Raw genomic sequence first — 6,312 nt, 5'->3', positions numbered from 1 at the left:
TGTCATTATATGTTTGTATGTGGATGACATGCTAATTTTGGGTACACGCAATGATATAGTTTTTAAAACAAAATTTTTTCTTGGATCTAAGTTTGAGATGAAAGACATGGGGGAAGCAAGTGTGATTCTAGGAGTTAAAATCATAAGGAAGGGAGATAGTATATTACTATCCCAAGAAAAATACATTGAGAAACTTCTTAAAAAGTTTGGTTACTATGACTTTAAGTTAGTTAGTACCCCTTATGATGAGAATCCTTATGATGTTAATTCTAAATTAAAGAATAACATAGGAGAATCCATTTCTCAAACTCAATATGCCCAGATAATTGGGAGCTTATTGCATTTAATGAACTTTTCTAGATCAGATATTGCTTTTGCAGTAGGTAGACTGAGTAGATACACTCAATGTCCTAGTTAGGATTATTGGGATGCACTTGCGAGACTCATGAAATACTTGAGAGGTACAATAGATTATGTCATTGAATATAGTGGATTTCCCGTTGTGCTAGAAGGGTACAATGATGCCAACTGGATATCTGATTCAGATGAGACAAAATCCACTAGTGCTTATGTATTTACACTTACGGGTGGTGCAGTTACATGGAGGTTAGCTAGACAAACTATTATTGCAAGATCAACAATGGAATCTGAGTTTGTTGCTCTAGAAATGGCTGGTAGTGAAGCTGAGTGGTTGAACAATTTCTTAGCAAAATTTCGTTAGGAATGAAACCAACCCCATTTGTATCAATGCATTGTGATTTCCAATCGGCAATAGCTATAGCTAAAAATAAAAGCTAAAATGGAAAGAATAGACAATTACAATTGAGACATAATTTTGTGAAACAGTTGTTATAGAGTGTAATGATTTCTATTGACTATGTCAAGTCAGAATGGAATCTGGCAGATCCTCTGACAAAACCCCTAGGAAAAAAATGATTTTAGAAACATTGAGGAGGATGAAACTTAAGCCACTTGCAAACAAACAAGTGATGAAACCCCAACCTTTGTGATTGAAAATCCCATGAATAAGGTTCATATGGGTAAAAACAAGTCACTTGTTAGTTCTGCTAGCACTAATATTGATTCAAAATCAATTTTGTCCATTCCTATGGTGTGTGTGAAAGGGATAGATATTGCATTATCGAGAGGATAAACTCTGTGGTTAAAATTCTGAGGTAAAAGAGTTTTAACAATTTACAAAGTTTTAATGATTTTCATATCCCTTATGGGTGGTGTATTATTTGCAACATACAATTGATGGAATCACCTATATGAGTGTCAAGTGGGGTCGCTTGCATGAGATCTTGGCAAGATCTCTATAACACTCACGAATACTGGGCACGCGCATGGCCTAATAGCGCAACACAACGATAACATGTAATGTGGGGGTGTATTGTGATTAATAAACCTCTAACACATACTAAGTGTCTTAGTTCATATAGCTTGCTATACCAACTACATTGTGTGTTAAGTACATCAATCTAAGATTGGTTCATATAGCTTGCTATATCAGCTCTGATGAATTACATCTTAAATGAACCCAAAATATTTTTCTTTCTTTATCTATATGTTTTATCTTTTGCAATATCTGGGGGATTGTTGTAAAACTGTATATATTGCAAAACGAAAAACAGAGTGCGATTTTGCAAAACGAAAAAATAGAGAATGTGGCTTTGATTCATGAACCCTAATATAGTTTTGACTCACAAACCTAATGTGGTTTTGATTCAAAAACCTGATTCTCAGGTTCATTTTCCTTGTTGCACGATTTGTGGAAACCCTCGTGCAAGCATTTCGTTTCTCTTCACTCACGATCTGTGCAAGGAAAAAGCGTGAGACTCAGACCTTCGAAGACTTCGTTCTTCTCGGGAGGTTGTGCAGCTGGGACCTGGAGTAGTGTTGCCAATGGCTAGAACGTGGGTTGTGGCAGTTTTGGGTATGTTATTTTTCCCCCTATATAAACAAGGGTTTCCCTCTTCCAGAAACACACCTTCTTCGCCTCTCATCTTCTGCAATCCAACGTGCAACCTTTCTTCTTCCTCCCACCTTTTCACAATTATCTCTTTCTCTCTCTTCATTCATTATTTTACTTTATTATATTTATTTTTATGAGTGCATTGTGTTCTTACTCTATTAAGTAATTTGCTAGTTTTGATCCTCGAAAATTATCGGAAAGTTCCTGTTTTATCCTGGAGGGACTTACGCAATACACTGCAGATAAGTCTTTATGAACAGTGATTACTCACGCCTCAGGAAATCAATTTTGTTTGTTTTAAAGCCTCCTTTACTACAGTTTCTTCTTTTACTTCTACATTTTTTTTGTACAGAGTTGACAAAATTAACCTTAAATTTTTTTAAAATTCCTAGCATACGTCCTTCCTTCTTCTCTTTAATTTTTCTTGGTACTGTGGAGAGCAAGCGGCGGTACAATAAGTTCTCTATGAGCATTAGATGATATATTGTTTTGTGTTCAACCTAAAAATCAAACTAAAATAGTTATTAATTAATTCAAAGTATATATATTTTTTTATAATGACAGTACATAATTACCAAGCGCCAAATGCATAATTTAACATAATTTTTCGATCTAATACATTTTAAACTATACACTTATTAATTATCATTTAATAAATAAAACTAATGGCAAGTTGATAACACATACTAGTTACTTATTTAACCACTTACTAAATTAATTAAAAAAAACATGTTTAAAAATCTAATTCGATTTCTGGATCATGCAAATAAACTGGTTTGGCTACTAAGGTAGGTTAAAAGATAGTAAAAGCACGTTATTTTTCTTTGATCTCTACAATGATAAGAAAACGTTGAGAAGGTGTGGGAGATTTTGTAATTGTTATGGAATCCATATTAGTAAATTATCAGTTATTTCTGAGGACAAACCGGAGGCCTCATTGGTTAATGTAGTTCATGTGGAGCGTGTCAAATTTGCATTATCTTTTGCAGTTATGTGCAAAAACAAGATCATTAGTGGGAGGAAGAGCATGTCATGCTCAGGTTATTCGTGTTGGCTGGGAAATGGACGTGTTAACATCAAATATGTTGATTAACATGTACTCTAAATGTTCTTTAGGTGATAGTGCACGCAAAAAATTCAATGAAATGCCAGTGAAAAGCTTAGTTTCGTGGAATACCATAATTGAAGCTCTTACCCATAAAGCCGAGGGTCAGGAGGAAGCTCTAACTCTTTTCATTCAAATGCAAAGAGAAGGAACCCCATCCAATGAATTTACCATTTCAAGTGTTCTATGCAAGTGTGCCTTCAAATATGCTAATACTTGAGTGCATTTAGTTGGCCTGATGCAATTCTAGTTTGATTTGTATTATTTCTTTTGGTTTACTTCTTTGTTGTGGAAGGTGAGATAAATTTATGACTTCTATGATTGATGTTGAACCATGGATGAAGGTAAAATGAAATAGGAAAAATATGCTTAGAAGACGTGAGAAAAACTTGTAAGAGAATCTTTGCTAAAACACTCACAAAAGAGCTAACTAGGAGGGAGCTAAGAGACAATTCAGACTGAATTTGTGCAGCAATTCATTAGTCGATCAAAGTTGAAAAATACATAGGTTGAACACCTCTATTTATAGCCTAAATGATGACAAAAATCTGAAAACACTATCCAATCATAGCTTGACAAATGACACTCTATAATTGGAGCAAATATTCTCCATTCATGGAGTGACAAATGGTGGCTTGTGAGCGGAAAGGATTTCTCTCAATTGAGGTGCAACCATGTGGCAGTCATGCTTCCCATGTTGGTTGTCCAGCTGGCCCTTCACACTTCCCTTGCTATAAAGGTGCCTTCCATGTCTCCTTAGAAACCTCTCCAAAAACCCTAAACGGTCTTGGGTTGCAAATGGCTAAAAGAGGTCCAATTGTAACCCTAGCTAGACTCTTTACTTCCTATTCTAATAGGCCCAATACATATCCCAAAAATAAGCCCAAATAAGGCTCAAATACAAGCCCAAATAAAATCCTACACTATTCTTTACAATTTTATAAGACTAGGTGATGTGAGTTGATTTTAGATGGTTCCATTTTAGAGGTGACACTTTACTTATGATTAAGATTTTAGCAAATAAATGATGAGACTTAGGGAAGATCCCCACTGGACACGAACTTAATCAAATGGTTAAGTAAGTGTGAATGTTCACTTCCAAAAGCAAAGAGGAAAATCTCATAATAAGGTGAACATGATGTATGGTGCGGAATGTAAAAGACATGAAATGAAACACAAGATATGGAAGGAAACCGAAATAGAAAAGAAACAAAAAAAGAATACCAACACAAAGATAAAAGTGTAATGGAAAATGGAAGAAAGGATGAAGGGAAGAAAGCTTATGGTGATGGAAAAGAGAGTGGACACGCCACTTGGAGTGTGGTTTCCTCCAATATGAGTGTAGAGGGCCGCCACTTGAGAGCTCTCAACTCACTCAAGATAAGACCTAATGCTTAGAGCTAACAAGCCTCACACAATTTGTGCAGAGTTTTCTTTCTTCTATAAAATTCAGCATGAAAATACATGGAGTAAGACACCCTATTTATAGGAGATGATGCCTTGGTAAACAAGAAGAAATGGTAGGATGGGAAACACTAAAAAAGGGACAGTCTTAGGGTTTAACTAAGTCAAAACCGCACCCTAGGCTTGTCCTTTTAGAAACTAGGTCAATTTTTCTTTCTAAAGGGCCAGACATAAGCTAAAATGATAACTACACCCCTTATTATGTTATAGGCACCTATTCTAGCCTATCTTGCTATTTTGGACCCCTGAAGTGAGCCCAATTTATTTACATAACTTTTCTCTTGTGGAAAAGACTAGAAGGAAGAACTTTTGATATTCTGGTTTATAGCTTCTTCTTCTGTTGATGCTTTCTCGAGGTTTGGTGGGGCCCAACTTTGTATACTGAGATGACTGACCTTTTTGTGAAGTGCTTCTGCTGGGTGCTTTGATTTGTATCACTAGGAAATTTGGAAGAAAAGTTAAAAATTAATTCTCAGAGTTTTCTGAACTCCTTCTTCTTCTTCCATTCTTCTAACCATGGTCCTAGTTAAAGGTCCAATATGTGTCCTTCTGGATGGTCCTCTATCATGCACTCTTTTTCGATTAAGGCTGCTATAGATTCAAATTGTGTTGTTGGAACTACTTTTCTCCATGTTTATGCTAAGTGTTCTTCAATAAAATATGCAAGTAAGATATTTGATAGTATGCTTGAAAAGAATGATTGTGGTTACATGGATTTCAGTGATGGTTGGATATGTGCAAAATGGGTTTCATGAGGATACATTGTTGCTTTTTCACAATGCTTAGTTGATGGGTTTCAAGCAGGATGCTTTTATGATTTCATCAGCTGTTAGTGCTTGTGCAGGTCTGACAACTTTGGTTGAAGGGAAGCAACTTCATGCCATTTCACATAAGTCTGGATTTGGGTCAAACATATATGTTTCTTCCTCCCTTGTAGACATGTATGCCAAATGTGGCTGCATTGGGAAGCATATCTTATGTTTCAAGGTGCGATGGAGGTTTGGAGCATTGTTTTATGGAATGTAATGATTTATGGGTTTTCCAGACATAACATATGTATCAATACGAAATGCATGAAGTCATATGGGTTTGCATGAAGAAGAACAAAAATATTTTGATGTGTTTTCCTAGCTGTATATCAATTAGGATTATAAAAAACCTCAGAATTTGTGGTGATTGCCACATTTTATGAAACTTATGTCCAAGTTTACTAGCAGGGAGATTATTATTCTAGATACAAACCGTTTTCACCACTTTAAGGATGAATCCTATTCATGTCGAGAGTTTTGGTGAAGTTCTGACATATATTTCTTTTTTTTAAACTCCAACTAGCGCATTGATTGACTTTAGAGGGCAGGTGTGGTGATTAAATGACTTTGACAACCACCTATCCATGTTTAATATTTCATAGGAATGTTTTTTTTCCGGATACACATGGTTGATTTCAGTTTGCGTAAAGTGTGAAGGAGAAGTATGTCTTTAAACTGATTCACTTCAATGTTAAAGAACACAATGGCATTGGTTGTTTTGGTGCACCTCCACTACATGATGCCACAAACGAGGATAATGGGTGACTGGGGTTGTGAACAAAACATCTACAGTGGCAATATACGTAAAGTTGGTTATATAGTTGCTTGACAAAAAATACCATTGGAGCAAATGATGTGTAATTGGTTATGTTGGTAAAACTCAAGAATTTCTTCAAAATAATTTACTACTAGACAAATATTATATTGGAAGAACAAGTGATCATCAAACAATGTTCTTT

General features: G+C 35.4%; 1 pseudogene; it reads left to right on the top strand.

Annotated features, from left to right (window-relative positions):
- The first annotated feature begins 445 nt into the window (after nt 1-445).
- On the top strand, nt 446-5,675 carry LOC137839123 (pentatricopeptide repeat-containing protein At5g04780, mitochondrial-like; annotated as a pseudogene).
- The last annotated feature ends 637 nt before the right edge of the window (nt 5,676-6,312 follow it).

This window comes from Phaseolus vulgaris, chromosome 3, assembly GCF_051622355.1.
Source record: "Phaseolus vulgaris cultivar YP4 chromosome 3, ASM5162235v1, whole genome shotgun sequence".
Taxonomy (NCBI): domain Eukaryota; kingdom Viridiplantae; phylum Streptophyta; class Magnoliopsida; order Fabales; family Fabaceae; genus Phaseolus; species Phaseolus vulgaris.
The sequence above is the reverse complement of the archived record's forward strand: the minus strand, read 5'-3'. Positions and strand labels throughout refer to the sequence as shown.